We start from the raw sequence: 15,963 nt of genomic DNA on the forward strand, positions 1-15,963 counted from the left end.
GATAGGAAGAGCAAAAAGACTTAATATTCCTAGGAAAATAAGTGTCTAAATGGATGGTATCCATGGTATATAGATATTCAAATCACCAAAAGTAAGAAAAATAATTAATAAAGAGAATTAAGTAAAGCAAACAAAATGTTGCATTTATTTCTATGCAGTTAGGATTGAAAAGCAAAGAGGTTATGTTGAACAAGTCTAGATAGATCCTTGATTAGTTCACACTTTGAGCACCATGAACAGTTCCAGTGTCAGCTTACTAGGAAGGACATAGAGAGACTAATAAAGATGTAAAAATGTTTTACTAAAGTTATATCAGAATTGAGAAGCTATATCAAGAAATATTGAACTGGTTGGCAAAGAGAAGACTGATAGAAGAGCTTTGAGGGAGAGTTTGAGGTTGACAAAGGGGTTTGATTGGGTGGAGAGGAGATGTTTCCACTTCTGTAAAATACCAGCATTATACACTATAATATAGCTTAGACACAAATTGAATAGGGAAATCAGGAGAAATCTTGTATCTAGAAACTGGTTCATTGGAATGCGCAACTTTCAACCACAATGAGTATTTAAGAACAACAGCTTGGATCCATTTGAGAGGAAATTAGATAAAAACTTGAGGGAACATGCAATAGAAGATGATGTTGAAGAATTGAGAAGAAGGTGGCAGACATTTATTTGTAACATAAAGACTGGCAAGGACTAGTTGGACTTCTATGCGATAAATCCTATATAATAATTAAACTGGCATTTGTTAAAGCCTGTGAATAGCCTTACTTTTTAGAATTATATTCTTCAGTTTGACAATGTTGAATATAATTTGAAAGGAGATGATATAATGAAAAATGTGTTGTGCGCAAAGATGGAATATAAGAGACAATCCATTCTGTAAGGTCAAAACTGTATGCCTTTGACTGTTCCCTAGGAAACCAATACTAGATAAACAAACTGAATCTTTTGTGGCAGCAAGTTCAGACGATCTGATAGGACATAGTTTCAGCACTGTCATTTTATTCGTTTTCTTTCCCTCAATGCTGCAAAAAACATTGATTTTTTTTCTAAAACTTATCACATAAAGAAAAGAGAATGAGATGCAGAACAATTGTGAAGACACAAAGCTCTGCGGGCATTCATCAGATGTCTGCAACCATAATGGCAATGAAATTCACCTTGAATGATCAATGTGTGAAAAGTATTTTCCATCGTTTCATGGTGTAAATCTGCCCGTATCCTTCTCAATAAATGGAGAAGGGTCATTATTGTGTGAAGCAAGTCTGGAACTACTGAGATCTTATATAGAACAACTACATTTCTAACATGCAAGGTATATGCAGCCTGCTGTAAAGCACCAATATGAAATACTATCTGGCACTTGAGGCTTTTTATTCACATTATTAGATAGACTTTTACAGTCCATGAAACATGGCAAGGCAGAAAGGGATGGAAGCCATGCATGGCAAATACCATTGTGGCAATGCCATGTATTGCTAACCTGTTTTTTCTGTTATTTTCATAGAATCCCTACAGTGTAGGTAGAGGCCATTTGGCCGATTGAGTTTTCACTGGCTCTCTAAAGAGCATCCCAGACTCACCCACCACCCTATCCCTGTAACCCTGTATTCCCCATGGCTAATCGCCCTAATCTGAACACTTTGGGACTGTGGGAGGAAACCGGAGCACCCGAAGGAAACCCGTGTAGACATGGGAAAAATGTTAAACCCCACACAGTCACCTGAGGCTGGAATCAAACCCAGTGCCTGGCACTGAGAGGCAGCTGTGCTAACCTCTGTACCATTATGCTGCCCTATTTTGCTAGTGGCATGCCTGCCGATGAACTAATTGAGACATTAAATCAGCATTAATGGCCACATAAGGGCCTCTTCCTATCGCCCTTATTACTTACTAGTTGAGGAGCAGAGTCCTTTCTCTTCAGATACCTTAGCATCCAATGGTGGTCCCTCCACGATGGTATTACTGTTCAGGGCCCTCCAAAACACAATCCCCACTTCCAGTCAAATGGGTAACAGCTCTTGGAGGACAGACATCCTTCCAAATGGAGCAGAAGCCTTACCTAATCCAATTAATGGCCCAGCTGAGAGTGGGGGAGTTTGGGGAGGTAGATCAGTGCCACTGAGTAACATTCAAACTATTGGTTCTTAACTATTTCTTGGAGATTCAGATTGAACTTGCAATAATCATGTAAAGGAAAACTAGATTTGTCTCATAGCTGAGTCCCATTTGGACTAACTATTGATCGCAGAATCAATAAAATTAGAACAAGTGCAATTTATCTTATAAAATTGAACCATGAAAGTGGAAACTTTAGAATTTTCTGCAAAGTTAATGAGTATGCAAATATTAGTACTGAAAACATATATGCAAGAAATAATATTGCAACTTTTCTGGGCAATTGTTGTCGCAAAATGTGAATGTTTTAGTGCCAGTGTGCTCTATATAATGTATGCCATTTTGGAAACAAAATGGTTTTCATGCTACTTGCACATACATTTTGTGCAGGCCATCTATTTTGATTAAGTTGCTAACAGTAGTATTATGCATTTCACGGCATTCTATAATGCTGATTTGTCTCCAGTGGTGCAAAGCTCCGGCTAACACAGGCTTTTAACCTCACACAACAGCAAAAAGTATTCCCACCCCAATCTTCGCTAATCAAAGGGATCAATAACTACAATCATTTTAGTTGATGATTGACTTCCACTGACTGCTGCTACATTTATAGCCATAGAGTCATAGAGATGTACAGCATGGAAACAGACCCTACAGTCCAACTCGTCCATGCTGACTAGATATCCTAACATAATCTGGTCCCACCTGCCAGCACTTGACCCATATCCCTCTAAACCCTTCCTATTCATTTACCCATTGAGATGCCTTTTAAATGCTATAATTGTACCAGACTCCACCACTTTCTCTGGCACTCATTCCATACCCGTACCACCATCTGCTTGAAAACATTTCCCCTTAGGTCTCTTTTATATCTTTCCCCTCTCACCCTAAACCTATGCCCTCTAATTCTGGACTCCCCACGCCAGGGAAAACACTTTGTCTATTTGTCCTATCCATGCCTCTCATGATTTTATAAACCTCTATGAGGTCACCCCTCAGTCTACGATACTCCAGTGAAAACAGTCCCAGCCTATTCAGCCTCACCCTATAGCTCAAATTCTCCAACCCTGCCAAACCCTTTCAAGTTTCAAAACATCTGTCTGATAGGAAGGAGACCAGAATTGGATGCAATATTCCAAAAGTGGCCGAACCAATATTCTACACAGCTGCAGCATTACCTCCCAACTCCTATACTCAATGCTCTGTCCAATAAAAGAAAGCATACCAAATGCCTTTTTCACTATTCTTTCCCCATGCAACTCTACTTTCAAGGAACAATGAATCTGAACTCCAAGGTCTCTTTGTTCAATAACATTCCCTAGGACCTTACCATTAAGTGTATAAGTCCTGCTCTGATTTGCATTTCCAAAATATAGCACCTCATATTCATCTAAAATAAACTCCATCTGCCACTCCTCTGCCCATTGGCCCATCTGATCAAGATCCCGTTGTACTCTGCGCTTCTTCGCTGCCCACTACACCTCATCTCCAAACTTATTAACTATGTTCACATCCAGATCATTCATATAAATGATGAAAAGTAATGGACCCAGCACCAAGCCTTGTGGCACTCTACTAGACATAGGCCTCCAATCTGAATAGCAACCCTCCACCACCACCTTCTGTCTTTTACATTCAAGCCAGTTCTGTATCCAAATGGCTAGTTCTCCCTGTATTCCATGAGATCTAACTTTACTAACCAGTATTCCTTGAGGAACTTTGTTAAAAGCCTCATTGAAGTCCATGTAGATCACATCCACCGCTCTCTCCTTATCAATCCTCTTTGTTACATCAAAAACTCAATCAAATTTATGAGACATCATTTCTCATGCACAAAGCCATGCTGACTATCTCTAATCAGTTCTTGCCTTTCCAAATACATGTAAATCCTATCCCTCAGGATCCCCTCTAACAAGTTGCCCACCATCAATGTCAGGCTCACCGGTCTATAGTTCCCTGGCTTTTCTTTACCACCTTTCTTAAATAGTGGCACCACGTTAGTCAACCTCCAGTCTTCCAGAACCTCATCTGTGACTATTGTTGTTTGCAAAAATATTTACATGTTTGCATTATTAGCTAGAGGTGAGTGAAGTGTGTATCAGAGTCAATCCTTTCTGCAAAATAGCTGTAAAGCTCACTGGTACAGATGCAGCAAGCACTGCAGATCAAATATTGCAGGCAGACACATCCCAAGCAGCCTTGACTTGTTAAGCCAAGAGGAAAAAAGGATTTAAGATTCAGAGAGTGCGGTAGCCAAGAAAAATCTATTTCCACTGTAATCAACTCACACAGCGATCTTTCTTGTGTTCACATCTTATTACCTCCTTCACACACATATCCCACAATAAACTGTACCCTTCAGCTTTCATCACACAATACAGTATAAAATGGAAAGACAAAACAAAGCAACAGGAACCGCACTTCACTACTTGATGCATACAAGCACTACATGATAATAGTGATAACTCCCAAACCCAGTAAGAAAGTGTGGCGGAGGGCATGGTTATTGTAAACAGCAATCACCATATCATCATCTCTTATACTGCAGTTGAGGATTTTACTTGTCTGGTTGAAGAGATTGCCATCTGTTGTAAATTGTATCTACATTCCATCAACATTTACATCCAGTGGCCCAGAAAACACAACAGCAAGGAATATACCGAAATTCACAAGGGTCATGACATATGCCTGCCTCACACTACTATAATGTATTCCCCATAGGCAGCAATTCTGGCCATTGTTCTATCATGAAAATGCTGTATCAGGTTTACAGCTCTAATTCCACAAGGCATCTCTATTCAAAGACCTTCATCAAGTCTACAAAGGCACAGTTGCATTCCTTTTGCTGTCCGTGGTATTTCTCCTTTATTTGCTGAAAGGTGAGGATCATGCTGCAAGTGTCTCTGCTTATAGTAAATCCACTTTGAGTTTCTGGCAGTAGACATTCTTTAAAGGGGCTTAACAGCTTAGAATTTTATGACCTATCATAATCAGTAAAATTCCTCTGTGTTTGTCACACCCAGACTTTCTCCTTTTGCTTCATACAAATGAACAGTAATGACATCCTGGAACTCACCCTCAATTGAATCAGCCCAGTGTTCTTGGATAACTTTCCTGTACATCACAAGAGATTTTCTGCCAGTGTTGAGGTCATGTAAGCAGTTCAGTGTGGGAGAACCACACACACAGCCTTGGGGTCTTATAGAAGTTCCTCATATTATGCTAATTAGCATAGACTCGAATCTAGACTTGAAGCTTGTTTGATCCACTATGCATCTCGCATTCCAGATAGCTTCATTGTAGGTTCCTTTTGTTCTCTGGAATGATTTATTAGCAGTGAAGGTATCATTACTTCCCAACTGTGCTGTTGTATGTTGCCCTCCAGCAATTCATTAATTTGATCTGTGTTTTCATCAAATCAACCTCTGTGGTTGCTTTTCTGTGTTCTCAGGACATCATTGGCAGCTTCCAGAACTGTTGACTCTAATGTTGTTCACGTCAATTGTTTGGGTTTTCTTCAGATGATAGATATCCCTCATGCTTGAACCTGAATTGTTTGGAGCACTCTGTAGATGACAGTTTCTGCACGTTGAGCTTTCTTGGGGACCTAGTACATGCTGGTTTTCTTTTCAGTGAGATAATAAGTTTGATCTGGGAGCAAATATGCTTTGGTTTGGACAGCACATCACTCCTCTCCTAAGTGTGGTGATCTGAATACTTTTTACATTTGCTCTGCTTCACATACTCTAAGAGGTACAAAGACTAAGGAGAAGATTATCATTGCTGAGGTATCTCCCCCCTCCATTATACTCCAGGACACCATTCCAAACCTGATAGTCAACTCTTACCCTTGCATTGGCGTTCATAAGATCATAATACAAGAAGAAATATGGACAGGAGTCGGCTGTTCAGCCCTTCAAGCCCGATTTATCTCTGAATAGGATCATTGCAGATCCAACATTCTTCACACCCACGTTTCTGCCTCATCCCCATAACCCTTGATGCCCTTATTGATCAAGAATCTATCCATCTTAAATAAATACAAGGGTTCTGCTCCCACAGCTTTCTGTGGCAAGGAGCTCCAAACACTCACAACCATCTGAGAGAAGAAATTCCTCTGCATCTCTTAAATTGGTGTCACTTTATTCTGAGACTATGTTCTATGGTCTTTGACTCTCCCATGAGGGGAGCCATCCTCTCATTTACCATGTCAAGACCCAAGGAATCATACAGGTTTCAATGAGATCCCCTTTCATTCTTCTAAACTCTAGCGAGTAGAGACCCAGCTTGTTTATCCTTTGCTCATAAGACATTTCCCATGCCAGCGTTCATAGATATAAAAGGAACCAAACTGTTCCCAGTACTCCAGATGTGGTCTCACCAGCACCTTGTACACTTATACTCCAAAGTCCTTGAAATAAAGGCCATCGTTCCATTAGGAGGAGAATCCATTAGCCTTTCTGATTACCTGCTATACTGTGTGATAGCTTTCTGTTTTTTGGGCATGATGGCTCAGTGGTTAGCACTGCAGCCTCACACTGCCAGGGACCCAGGTTTGATTCCAGCCTTGGGCAAATGTGTGGAGTTTGCACATTCTCCCCGTGTCTGTGTGGGTTTCCTCCGGGTGCTCTGGTTTCCTCCCACAGTCCAAAGATGTGCAGGTTTGGTGGATTGGCCATGCTAAATTGCTCGTAGTGTTCGATGCATTAGTCAGGGGAAATGTAGAGAAATACGGGAATGGGTCTGGGTGGGTTACTCTTCGAAGGATCAGTGTGGACTTGCTGGGCCAAAGGGTCTGTCTCCATACTGTAGGGATTCTAAATAATCAAACATACCTAATTCCCTTTATGCTGCAGTTGTTCTCCATTTAAGTAGTTTTATGTTACTTTGATCTCCCTTCCAAAATGAAAAACTTCACACTGTCCCACATTATACATGTTTGCCAAATTTGGCCCACTTTAACCAATCAATCTCTCGCTATAACTTGTTTGAATACCATTTGCAACTTGCGTTTCCACCTATTTTTGTTTTGTCTGTTAATTTGGCTGCAGTACATTTGCTTCCTACCTTCAAATCACTCATACATTTGCAAACATTTGCAGTCCCAGCGCTGATCCTAGTGAAACCCTATTGGTTACAGAGGTTGCCATTCTGAAAAAGAACCCTTATCTCCACTCACTGTTTCCTGCTCAATACCCAATTCTCTATCCATGCTAATGTCCACCCTCCAACACCATAGTCTCTTATCTTATGACATAACCTTTTTAGAGGTGCCTTGTCAAACTCCTTCTGGAAGTCAAAATACAACGCATCTATTGGTTCCCCTCTATCTATTCCGGTTGAGACTTCCTCAAAACCTCTAATAAATTTGACAGACTTGGCTTCCCTTTCATGAAGCCATGCTGACTCAGCTTGATTAGGTTATGATTTTCCAAATGTGCTACTGTTACTCCCTTAATAATTAATTCCAATGTTTTTCTAACAATTGAGATTAGGCTACTCAGCCTGTACTTATCTGCTTTATGTCTCCTATCTCTTCTTGAATAAGGGTGTCACTTTTCAATCCTTTCATACTTATCCAGAATCCAGTGAATTTTGGAAAATTAGGATCAATGTATCCACTATCTTTGTAGGTATTTCTTTTAGGATCCTTGGATGCAAGCCAGCAGGGCCAGGGGACCTATCTGCCTTTTGCACCATTAGTCTGTCTAATACTATTTGTTTAGTGATGGTGATGGTACTTAATCTCTCCCCCATATTCCTTAGTATTAATGGGATGTTTAAAGTACCTTCCACGGTAAAGATTGATACAAAATATATGTTTAACTCCCCTGCTATTTCTTTGCTCCCCACAACTATATCTCCAGATTTATTATTTAAGAGGTATACGTTCACTTTGACATTTCTACTTCTATATATTTAAAGAAGCTTTTATTGTCAGTTACTACATTCCTTAGAAATTGCCCTCGAAGTTTATTTTCTCTCCCTTTTTAAAATCTTTTTTGTCCTGGATTTTGAATCAATGTGGGCGGCACGGTGGCACAGTGGTTAGCACTGCTGCCTCACAGCGCCAGAGACCCGGGTTCAATTCCCGCCTCAGGCGATTGACTGTGTGGAGTTTGCACGTTCTCCCCGTGTCTGCGTGGGTTTCCTCCGAGTGCTCCGGTTTCCTCCCACAGTCCAAAGATGTGCAGCTCAGGTGAATTGGCCATGCTAAATTGCCTGTAGTGTTAGGTAAGGGGTAAATGTAGGGGTATGGGTGGGTTGCACTTCGGCAGGTTGGTGTGGACTTGTTGGGCCAAAGGGCCTGTTTCCACACTGTAATGTAATGTAATCTAATCCCAGTCTTTGGGACTAGTGCTGGTTTTTGCCTCCTTATATGCTTTTTCTTGCAACTTTATACTCTCCTTAACTTCCTTGGTTAGCCATGGTTGATTTATCCCTCTCTTAGACTCTTGCCCCCTTAATTAAATATACAAGTCCATTAACACGATGAGCTTGTCCTTCTCTGGAGTGCTTGCAATGACTCTGTACAGGTCTATTGCATATGGTCATTGTTCTGAAAGGGTTAATGTTCATGCTACATTGACTCCACCCATTCTACTAATGTCACATACAGTGAAGACGAGGAGTTCTATTTTTGCTTTCAAAGACAGTAGATGTATCTGTGCCAACTCCCTGATGTCCTAGCAATTATGACTGACCAAATGTAGTTGTGTTTATTGCTATTATGCAATACATCTTCTTGGTATCTAAGTAGAGAGTCTGGTACCTTGCCATCTGCAGATACTGCCTGGAAGCTAAAGTATATACAGGGATAGTATATGAGTTGGTGACTGTGAGTGCCAGAATGAATAATGGTGTTTGATCATCATTAGTCTCGTATTACTTCTTCACTTCTTGATCCTGCACTACTATGTGATCAGGTTGTAGTTGTTAGTTATCTAAAAGTAGAAGGATATAATGGTAGATTTATGACTAAAGGAGCTAGGAAGAAGATGAGGCATATTTATACAATTTGTTTCAGCTCTATCACTGGTTGTAACCCCAGTCATGGAAGCTTCAACAATAGTAAGAGCTGTCTTCTCTATCAAGGTGAGTGCATATAGCCATGCCTATCTCTGACCAGTTTACTCCTGCAGCCATTTCTGCCTCACCTTAGCCTACAATAGAAAGGCAAGTGCATCAGCAAGTATGATGCAATGTATTTGGATGATGAGGTTGAATAGATGGGAGAATGCACAAGCTGTCAGCTTTGGCTGTTAAGGTGGCAGCAATACAAAGTGTGTGAAGTTGGGAGGGTGATGTTGAACTATGCATATAAGGTATGAGCCATAATTGATACAGATTGTTGTTAATTGAATGGAGTGAGGGGAGTGAATTGAGCAGTGTGTGAGGCTAGTGGTTCATATGAAAGAATATGATATTTGAGAATAAACACATTGGTCTGTATAATGACCTGTATAAGGTCATTAAACATCTTCTTACACTGCTTCTAGGTCCTTAGAGCTTAACTGCTTGTGTTGATAGCAATAGTTATTTGTTTCAGTTTCTGTGTGTTTTACCAGGACACCACCTGGCACTCTCTCTTCTGGCCAGTCTCCCTCATTAAGGCTACCTATTTAATGTCAGCAAACGTCAGAGCATTCTCTCTGCCCTTGTGCGTTATGTTTAATTTATTTGTAGGACTGTCAAACAAAAGCTAGTGGCCTTCTTGCCGCCAGCTCAAGAAGCATTCAGGCAAAACTCCTGCAAAATCTGCTACATTGAAATGTTTCTCTGCTGCCAGGTCTCATTTTCTTGACTCTCAAAAGGTCAGCGTTCCCAGTGAGGGCAAAAACACATGGCACAAACATATTTGAAACCTCTCCTCAAAACAACACAGCATTGATCTCAATGGCTGGGAAGAGCTTGCTACCAATCATTCAAAATGGTGACAACTTGCCTATCAAGCTGCATCATGCTTTGAGTCCAACAGTCTTAATCATGATGCAAAGCTGTGGCAGAACAGGAAGTGAATCAGTGGATACTCTAAGATCAATGGTTTGAGAATTGACCTGTTCAGCCACTCAAAGACCCATGGTAGAAATTCAAAACCCTGACATCCTCAAATCAAGGGATCGTCAACAAGAACAGCCATATTCATTCTCCTTCCAATCAGACACCCAATCTCAGGCGGTTCCAGCACATGCTACAGCCAGGATGTATCTCCCTTTAAGAGATTCAGGCTGGATTTCAGGAATGCAGACCAGATTGAACTCATGACATGTTCACACAAACTGGGCATCCTGCCAAGGCATGCAACCAATTGGATGCAGCTTCAGTGCTGGGCTGCATGTTGGTATCACTTAAATCAGCACAAGGTTAGTGCACTGTCAGCATCAGAATGGGGGAATGCATTGCCTCACCCTGCATCATAAATCTTTATGTCCATCAGGATGGAAAAATATCAACACCATGGTTCGGAGGGAGGGGGGTGAATTTTACAAAAAAGGGGTAGCCACAGCACGTGGGTAGGATGTAAAATTTAAATTTCCTGACAGCACTCTGAGATGCAGAGATAAAGTCAGTGGTGCGCTTGCAGTATACCAAGTCTCATGCTAGCTTGTGGTAGGATTGTGCTTGCAATAGATTTTGCTGGCCATGAATACTCAGAAGAGTAAAAGGGCTTCTATTATCACTGTGCCTTCAAGATAATGTCAGCTGCGTACAGGAATCTAACTGCACCCGGTTCACATTCAGTTAGAGGTGAAGTAATCGGTTTTGTGCAGTTGTGTCTGAGATCAACGGTTTTCCAGATTGAACTTGATAGCACCAGGGACAGGGGCAGAATGGTGGCTTGAGACTGACAAGGTTGAGTCAGTGGGGTGTGGTGATGTGGAGTGGGGCTGGGGTGTGGTGGAGTGAAAGAGTGATTCAGGGGAGGAGAGGGTGTGCCAACCATGAGGCATGCCAGTTACCTGTCTGACAGCTAGACTCAATAAATAATGATGATGCACACATGAATAAAGCAAAATCAATGTAATGGGAAATACAGTTGTGCTCTCAATACGTCTCATGTTATTGGCAACAAAATTGGTCAGGAAAGTTTTAGCCATGATGCAAAGCTTATGTTTGTCCAGAAGTATTTTTAAATTTCATCATTAACTGCAACATTGTCAGCTGAAAACAAGCTTTCACAACTGCAGAACATCCCTCACTGCACATGGTTCCTATACGGCCAGTTTGTTACATTTTTATTGTAATCACACAGGAAACAGGAAAATGCAAAAACAGAAGTGGAGCAGACTTGCCGGTCGGCCATCAGGAATGTCAAAGTTCGGTCCTATTTACTGACCACTGGATTCCTCAATAATAAACTGGAAACCTCCAGCAAAGTTAGACATTTTTTCTAAGCTTGAATTGACCTCTTGAATCAACTATATGGAATGAATAAGCAGGAGTGTTGAAGTCCTCTGACAATATGATATAGCTCAAAAAATGTAAAAAAAGATATTACAGAATTTACATTACATTAATCACAAAAATGTCACCCTGGAGTAACAAAGACTACAATCTAATCTCTTCAAATTTAATAAGACTGAGTTTTACTTTTTTTTTATTTTGAGTCACAAGTGACCCTGAATTAAGAAGGGAGATGAGTAAACTAATGTCAAAGTCAGTCAGATAACTCTGCGTGCCATGTCCTATCTCCACATAGAATTGGTTCATTGCTTGTATATAGTTCAACAGCCTTCCCTCCAGGACCATAGCTCAATTAGACTTGTAAAATGAAAGCACTTAAAGAGAAATTCTTTTCTGAAACAAATGGCTCAACATATGTTCCAGTTTCCCATATGGAATGCTAAAGTAGAGAAAGAAGATCATTCAGCCCATCATGCCACTGCCAGCTCTTTGAAGAGCTATCCAGTCGTCTCTTTCTCGTGCTTTCTCACCAAAACGCTGCAACTTTAAATAACAGTGTTTGCCCAACACTTTCTTGAAAATGATTGAATCTGTTTCCAGTACACTTCCAGGCAGTACATTTCAGAGTGCTGCTCAAACATGTAGCCTATTGGCAAGGTTCAATCAGGGAAAGGGCAGGTCTGCACTTACTAACGCTAAATGCTCTCGAGACGAGAATGGGCTAACATAGCCAGGATTTCTGCTCCTGCTGTTTGTTCTTAGAAGGCACTTGGGAGGAATTTTCCATTGGGTTTACCTGTCTGAAAACATTTTCCACTGGCCAGCCACTCATGCAGTCATAGCTTACCACCTATGTGGGTGGATTTTGTTAATAAAGTGGGTGCTGGAAATATTTGTTTAGTACAGACCTTGCTTTTTAAAAATAGGCAGAGTGAAAAGCAAGTTTCATCTCTCCACCACCCAGTAAAACAATTTGCTGTCGTCCTTTAACACTGGTGCTATTGTGTTCTCAGCTGCAAAAGGCTCCAGCCGTATGAATTCACACCACATCCACCACATTTCACTGTTGACTCAGACACCTTTTCCTCCCAAAGCCCTGGCAGTGTTACATATTTCAAAACTACAAAGACAGAGGAATATCATCATCGCCCAGCTGAAATATTTATGGAGACAACCATATCTCTAAGCACTGGAAACCATGATGATGAAGACAGAAACTATTTTCCTGTAGCCTTAAGGATATGTGCAGCAGGACATGTATTGCACATGTTAACCATGACTCATTGGCAATGATCTTGACTTTGAGTCAGAAGGTTGTGAGGCCTAGCTTCATTACAGAGACTTAATCATATTATTTAGGTTGGTACTTCAGGGTGGGACTGAGGAAATCCTGCTCAGATGGAAGTGTCTGGTTTCATAGGAACAGTCTGAAGTCATTCAGCCGTTTGAACCCATTTCCCCATTCAAATAGATGGTGGTTGATCTCTCCAAACCAATTAACCTGCCTTTTTTTCATATCCTGCCATATCTGTTTTCAACAAAAGTTTGTAATCTCAAAATTCTAATTGACCATAGGTGAGATCATTCTAGATTCCTTCTATCTTTTTCATTAAATATTACTTCCTAATTTCAGCCAGTGGGAAAACGCAACAACCTATTCTGAAAGGCATAACAACAGAACACTTGGAAAACATTGACAGGATTGGACAAAGCCAGTGTAGGTTTAGAGTCATACAGTCATAGAGTCAATGTACAGCATGGAAACAGACCCTTTTGGTCCAACCTGTCCATGCCGACCAGTTTTCCTAACCTAATCTAGTCCTATTTGCCAGCACTTGGCCCGTACCCCTCTAAACCTTTCCTATTCATGTACCCATCCAGACACCTTTTAAATGTTGCAATCGTACCAGCCTCAGCACTTTCTCTGGCGGCCCATTCCATACATGCACCACCTTCAGCGTGAAAAAGTTGTCCCTTAGGTCTCTTTTATATCTTTCTCCTCTCACCCTAAACCTATGCCCTCTAGTTCTGGACTCACCCACCCCAGGAAAAAGATTTTGTCTATTTATCCTACCCATGCCCCTCATGATTTTATAAACCTCCATGAAGTCACCCCTCAGCATTCGACCCTCCAGGGAATACAGCCCCAGCTTCCACAACCACCTGATGAAGGAGCAGCGCTTCAAAAGCTAGTGCTTCCAAATAAACCTGTTGAACTATAACCTGGTGTTGCATTTTTAATGTTCTTGTAAACCTTTTTCAAACCCTTTCAAGTTTCACAACATCCTTCCAATAGTAAGGAGACCAGAATTGCACATAATATTCCAAAAGTGGCCTAACCAACGTCCTATACAGCCGCAACATGATCTCCCAACTACTGCACTCAATACTCTGACCAATAAAGGAAAACTTACCAAATTCCTTCTTCACTATCCTATCTATCTGTGACTCAACTTTCAAAGAGATATGAACTTGCACTCCAAGATCCCTTTGTTCAGCAACACTCCCTAGGATGTTACCATTAAATGTATAAGTCCTGCTAAGATTTGCTTTCCCAAAATGCAGTACCTCACATTTCTCTAAATTAAACTCCATCTGCCACTCCTCAGCCCATTGGCCCATCTGGTAAGGATCCTGTTGTAATCTGAGGTAACCTTCCTCACTGTCCACTACAGCTCCAATTTTGGTGTCATCTGCAAACTTACTAACTATACCCCCTATGTTAGTAAGTTTGCAAATGACACCAAAATTGGAGGTGTAGCGGACAACGAAGAAGGTTGCGTCAGATTACAACAGGATCTTGATCAGATGGACCAATGGACTGAGGAGTGGCAGTTTATGAAAGGCAAATCATGCTTAACAAATCTACTAGAGATTTTTAAGGATGTAAGTAGTAGAATAGATAAGGAAGAACCAGTGGATGTGGTATACAGAGGAACCTCGATTATCTGGCATTCGATTATCAAAATATCAGATTATTCGGCAGGATCACAAGATCCCAATGCTTGGCTAAACTATGTTATCCGGCATTCTATTATCTGGAATACGATTAACCAAATGAAATACTGCCCACCCGTGTCCTTCTGAGAAAGTCCTACATAAGGGTTAATTGGCAAAATTAAAGCACAGGGGATGGGTGTAACATATTGTGATAGATTGAGAATTAGTTGACAGACAGGAAACAGAGAATGGGAATGAATGCATTTTTTTCTAGGTGGCATTCAGGGTGTAGAGGAATACTGCTTGGAGAGGAATCTGTGCTTGGGCCCCAGCTATTCATAATATATGTAATTTACCTGGATGAGGGAACCAAATGTAACCTTTCCAAGTTTGCTGCCAATATAAAACTTGATCAGATTATGAGTTGTGAGAAGGATGTATGAACGCTTCAATGTGATTTCGATAAGTTGAGTGAGTGGACAAATACCTGGTAGATGCAGCATAACATGGTTGAATATAGAGTTACACACTTCAATGTGAAAATCAGAATGGCAGAATATTATTTAAATGGAGAAATACTGGGGAGTGTGGATGTATAAATGGATCTGGGTGTCCTTATACACCAGTCAATGGAAGTAACACGCAAGTTCAACGGTTAGGAAGGTAAGTGGCCTTCATTGCAAGAGGATTTGAGTTTAGAATGATTTACTGTAGTTATACCAGGGCCTTGGGGAGACCACATCTGGAATATTGTGTGTAATGTTGTTCTCCTTACCTATTAAAGGATTTACTAAGTCCCATAGAGTTGGCACTGTGACTGACAAAACTGTCTTATGAGGATACACTGAATGGACTAGGCCTGCATTCACTCAAGGTTAAGGAATCTCATTTGAACACGTAAAATGCTGACAGGGCTGGGCAAACTGACAGCAGGAAAGATCATTCTCTGACCAAGGAAGTCCTGAACAAGGAGCCATGGTCTCAACATATGGAATGGGCCAGTTTGTACTGAGATCAAGAGAATTTCTTCAAACAAACAGTAGTGCACCTGTGGCATTCTCTATCACAGAACACTGTGGAGGCCAAGTAACTAAATGCATTCAAGAAAAAAAATGGATAGTTTCTATCGGCTAAACATGTCAAGGGATATGAGAAGAGAACATTTGTATGGCATTGAGAGGATCAGTCATAAATGGGTTCAATGTGCTGAATGGTGTACTTCTGTTCTTATTTTCTATGTTTTGTTGCTTGCCACCAGTTGAGGCCCTTTAGTGTCCAATTGATGACCACTTAAAGGTCTCATCGCGTTGCCACTGGAGTTAACCCAGCAGCTGTCATCATGTGAAATGGTACAACAAATGAAACTGTGTGGGACATTTGTCACCCTGGGATAGGGAGGTGATCACCCAATTAAAGCAATCAGTATCCAATCATGAAACCTGACATAGGCATCCTCTGCCTTTGCTGCTGACACCTCGGCATCAATCTCTCCAG

This window comes from Chiloscyllium plagiosum, unplaced genomic scaffold (genome assembly GCF_037043375.1).
Source record: "Chiloscyllium plagiosum isolate Xiang-an unplaced genomic scaffold, Cpla_swu_hap1 HiC_scaffold_9, whole genome shotgun sequence".
NCBI lineage: Eukaryota > Metazoa > Chordata > Chondrichthyes > Orectolobiformes > Hemiscylliidae > Chiloscyllium > Chiloscyllium plagiosum.